Here is a 5,629-nt window from a genome sequence, read left to right on the forward strand (position 1 = left end):
ATGCCTCCAAAGGCTCTTTGAAGTAGCCCTCGACTGAGAAAAAGAACTTAGAGAGGAAGAGGGAAGGACACCCCTCATGGAGTAGATCTACACCATGTACAAACACCAACCTCGATCAATCCACGACCCAAAAGAAAAGCTCGTGAATGTGTTTGAGGTGCATGAGGAGAAAAGGATTGTTGATGATGAGGAATTGGTTGTGAAGTCCATGAGTAGCAACAAGGAGCCAACAATTTCCTTTGAACAAGCAAAGAAGAAGGACAAAGTAAAGAACGATGAGGAGAAAGGAGATGCTAAGAAGAAGGTGCAAGTTTACACAAAGAACCGTAGCAAGGGGTTTGAAGTAGCAAGTAACCCTCCATGATGCCATTTCCATATGTAGAACGTCTTCTTGCTAGATGGGAGACTAGCACGGCAATGTTGGGCAAGCGATGAGTGTTTGGAGAGATTTCACTTTGAGTTGGTCAAGTGGCAGATGGAGAGACATCTCAAAAGATAGCACGGCCTTGAATTGCACATCCCCATGGTGAAGATAGGGCACCCTTCCAAAGTAGAATTGGGCTCAAGAGCTAAGGCACCCAAATCAAGAGCAATGTAAAGGTCAATGGCACAAGCTAGCAAAAAAACACACGAGGCAAAGTTTGAAAAAAATTTGAGCAATGAAGAAGTGGGACAAGCTCAGGTTAGAGTGCTACCAAAGGGGGAGTTTGTGGAGAAGATAGTAAAAGAGCACATGGCAGCCTACCTTGCAATCGCACAGTAGCAAAACTCCCACATTAAAAAAATCTCGATGAAGGCTACAATGGCGCATGAAAGTAAAATTTGACCACTTTTCATTCTATGAGTTCTTTGTCATACTATGCTACCACTCTCATCAAGGCTCTCCAGTTCAACCCCACATTGGGCTCTTGTATGTGCAGCTAGTAGGGCAAATTCCATGCCCCGTTTCACTGGGGTTTTGGTTCCAGTTGGACCCCTTCTTCGTTAGGTTTCTAGTAAGGTTTAGGGTACTTATTTTGAATTTGTGGATCAGCCTTTTGAGGGTTGTTTCAACAACATTTTAGATCAGCACCTTTATGTCTACATGCATGCTCATTGTGGCTTCAAGAGTGCACTTGGATTTACTTGTGTGCGGGCCGCAATCTTTATTTCATCTTGCCTTTTACAGGCTGTGTAGAAGCTCTTTGATACACATGTGGTTTGGGCAGGTAGACATGTCCCCCTTAAAACTCTTGGATGTCCGGATTCTTGACCTTTAGAGTTGAATGCATGCTCTTGTTTGGTGCCATAGTTATATAGTTTAGTTTTGGGCATTGTATTTGCCATTCTCAAGAGCAGGACTGAGGAAAGGTTTTGAGTGGCTTTACCAATTATACACCCTTCAAAACCTCATGGGGGTGAGTTGTTTGGGAAGAGCAAGTGCCAGCTTGTGATCTTTCAATGAGTGAAGAGCTTGTTGAGAGATATGTCCAAGCATATAGTGTCACTTGAGAGTTTTTCCTTCACAATAGTGTAGTAAAGATATATGCAACATTGGAGGAATTTTTGAGTAGGTGAAAGTGCTTACCTTGTTGGGAGCTTTCCACAAGGGCTGCGAGCTTGAATGTGGCAGCCAAGGTCACAAAAATCCATCTTCTAGCCTTGATCTATAAGATCATATGTGAAAATAATATCTTTGGGCTGACTTGGCACAAAGTACACTTGAGGAATGACGACTTTGCGACCTCCTAACAAAGTAATCTCAACATCACCGTAAGCTAGAACAAGTTGAGTGCTATCATCTCCTAGGCTAACTTGCAAAGATATAGTGAATAGTAATATTCTTGAGCCATTTTAGATAATAGGTCAAATGATGTGTAGCAACAATGTTAAGAAACGAGATATCATCATGTGAAGAGGACTCACCAAGAAAGCTAGCATAGAGTTACATGGGATGTGGTGGTTTCATCAAAAAAGGTTCGCCGGTGCCATCATAGTGCAAGAGCTCTATATAGTGCAAAGTTACCCGCATTGAATTTTTGATACATGAAGCTAATAAAGATTTTGCGATTGGCTTAATTCTTCTTTGATGACAATTTCTCTCTAAATACCCAGATTTATGGTAGAAATTGCATTGGATGTGAGCATGGTGATTGCCCTTATTGCCTTTATGTTGTCTTTGATGACCACCATGGTTTGCTCGTTTGATTACAAGGAGGATGTTTGATGATGTTCGAGGAGCCTTGATGGTTGGAGTTATTGTCATGAGGCCTTGGGGGCTTTAAGGTCAGGGAAAGTTCTAGTGGTTGGGCTCCCATGCCTTGGTCACAAATTAACAGCCTTTTCTTGTTGGATGTCTAGAACCTATAGTTTATCTGCAATGTTTGAATTTTCCACATCAGCAAATTATCTCACGAAATCAAGGGTTTTCAGTCCCGAGTCTATTGTGCAATGTGGAAGGGATGCAAGAGCTGAGAAATTTGGATTTTGAGAGAGAGAGAGAGAGAGAGAGAGAGGTTTTGGTGGAGTTAACTATGTGCGAGCTCCTTATTGTTCTATATTATCAATAAGAAAGAATGTGATTAGGGTTAGTGAGCGGTTAGCCTCTGATGGTACTGGCCTAATGGCCTTTATCACTAGAAACCTCCCACTTAAAGGCCAATGTGCCAATAAGCGGAGAAAGGGGTAAGTAGAGTATGATGGCTCTACTCAATACCCATCGTCATGATAGTATGAAAAATGCTCAGGAGGTAAACCTTTCGTGAGGCCCAGCGGGGTTGTCATGTGTGTGTACCTTAACAAGCTGGATGTACTTGTCATCAAGCATCTCGGAATGAAATGATACTTGATCTCAATGTGCTTTGTCTTCACATGAAACACAAGATCTTGTGCTAGCACTTTGACCGTCATAATAAAACATTAGAATTACAGAATTAATGCCCTATTCTCCCACTATACGAGCAAGCCAAATAGATTCTTTGCAAGATTTAGAGGTAGCCACATATTCTGCCTCAGTGGTTGATTGAGCAATGCAATCTTGAAAACAAGATCTCCATGATATTGCACCCCCAGAAAATGTGAAAACATAGCCAATAGTGGACCTTCTATTGTCCATATTCCCTGCATAATCAACATTCCTGTATCCTTCTACACATGCCTCCTTGCTCCCAAAGCATAAGCATTTGTTCTTTCAGCCTTATCCTCGTTTAATTCAGGATACTTATTTTGGCTAAGTTTTACATATGGAGGTAAGAGGATATTAGATACCTTTCCTCTCTCCATATTAAAACGCTGAAGTATCTTGGAAATGTACTCAATTTGAGATAAAGCATTTTCTTGCTCCCATCTCTGACAATCCTCATACCAAGAAAGTGATTGGCTTCTCCTTTTCATCTCAAAGTTCTTATGAAACTTTGATTTCAATGCATCTATCGTGCTTGTACTTTTCCCGGTGATAAACATGTAATCTACATACAAGATCAATATGAAAAGACTACCACCATCCATAGCCTTTTTGGTGTAGAGGCAATGATCTTCATCACTCCTTCTAAAACCTTGAGACCTCATAGAAGCAACAAACCTATGATACCATTGACGGGATCCTTGCTTTGTCCCATAGAGAGCCTTTCTAAGTTTGCAAACCATCTTTTCCTTGCCTTTAATAACAAGCCCTTTTAGTTGTTGTATATAAACGTATTCACGAAGATCCCCATGCAAGAATGCCGTTTTAACATCCATTTGAACAAGTTCCATATCTTCAATGGCAAGCACTAAGCGAAGAGTGGTTATCTTCACAACTGGTGAAAAGATCAATCAAAATCAACACTCTTTTGCTGCTTAAAACCCTTGGCAACTAGTCTAGCCTTGTACTTTGGCTGATCATCAATGGAAGCAATCTTCATTTTCTAGACTTACTTGCAAGGAAGAACACTAATGCCCTCTTTCAGAGGTACTAAGTCCCAAGTGTCATTATTCTTTAAAGAATTCCCTTCAGATTGCATAGCCAATTTCCACTTAAGCTTATTATTTGTAGACATAGCTTCCTCATGGTATGAAGGCTCATTGTAATCTATCAGCATCACATAGTCAAGAGATGGAACAAAATATTATGGACAAGAAACCTGACTAGATCTCCTAAACTCAGGCACATTAATTTGTTCCAATCTTTCTTCGAACACATGAAGGTTTTCCACATGGTTGTTGTTTTCCAGGTACATCACATACTTTGTTATGCACTATCCCATCCTCTTGAATCACCACACACCGAACCTCAATAGTAGGTATAAGTTTCTTATGCATCTTCTTCTCATTGAAGTACACATCATTACTTCGAACAATATTTTTGGTTTTTAGATCCCAAAGATGATATCCCATCTCACTAGACTCGCCATAACCAAAGCATATACATTTCCTTGACTTGGGGTCAAGCTTGTTACACATATTCTTACGAATATGGCAAAATGCTTCATAACCGAAAACTCAAAGATATTCATAAGAATTAACCTTTTTAGACCAAAGAATCTCTGGAACCATAGATTTGGATTTCTCTAGTTACTATTGTTCTATTCATCCTCTTTGCAACATTTTGTGGAGGATTGTAAGGAGCAGTCAACTCACGTTTGTATCCCTTTGAATCACAAAAGTGTTGAAGAAACTTTGAAACATACAAAACTTTTTGAATGCATCAAGCACTTGATCCTTGTACTTAGGAGGATAAACCCAAGCTTTGCGAGAATAGTCATCTATGAATGTGGGAAAATAAGAAGCACCCCTAATGAGACACTAGGCATAGGACCACAAATGTCACTATGTATCAAGTCTACTTCTTCTATTGCCACTTGCTTTGTGAGAACTTTGTGTTTGTTTACCATACAAACAATGCTCACACACCTTAAAAATATAATAATCAAGACCCAATAAATAACCCAAACAAGACAATACTCTCATTCCCTTTTCACTCATATGACCTACCCGACAATGCCACACAGAGGTATTTGGCTGTCGGCTATACATATAACATTTTTTTTAACACTAGAAACATGTAAAGAGTTCCATTTTGAAACCCTTTGCCATAATCAAAGAGACAACTTCCAGGAAGCATCTCCAAGAGAGGTATGATAACCCTCATCATCAAGTTGCCCAGTGCTGATCAAAAACTTTGAAACATGTCTCACATTCTTCAAAGTGAAGCTACATCCATTAGCAAACCGCAATTGCACATCACCAATACCTACAATGTCACACACAAAATTGTTTCCAAGATGGACTACAGCTTTCCTTGAAGCACATAAGTAGAAAACCATTCTCTACATGGACTATGTGTGTGTGAGCTCCTTGTTGTTTTATATTATCAATAAGAAAGAATGAGATTAAAGTTAGTGAGCGGTTGGTATGTGATGGTATTAGCTTAATAGCTTTTATACCTACTAGACTCCTCAATTCTTTATACTTACACTCACCGTGCTTGTCTACTACACATGTATCCTACTCTGCTGCATATCCCACCATGGCTTGCACACCATTTGTGGCTCTCATGTTTACATAAGCTACCTCACATCAACCACCCTATACACATTCAAGTTTCCCTCTCGCCACCTCCTTGCCACCACCATCCGCTGATCTCACTCCCTCTTACTTCACATGGCCCTCT

General features: G+C 40.1%; 1 pseudogene; it reads left to right on the top strand.

Annotated features, from left to right (window-relative positions):
• On the top strand, positions 1-499 carry LOC147447903 (uncharacterized; annotated as a pseudogene).
• Positions 500-5,629: the final 5,130 nt, after the last annotated feature.

This window comes from Adiantum capillus-veneris, chromosome 11 (genome assembly GCF_014529385.1).
Source record: "Adiantum capillus-veneris isolate H3 chromosome 11, ASM1452938v2, whole genome shotgun sequence".
NCBI lineage: Eukaryota > Viridiplantae > Streptophyta > Polypodiopsida > Polypodiales > Pteridaceae > Adiantum > Adiantum capillus-veneris.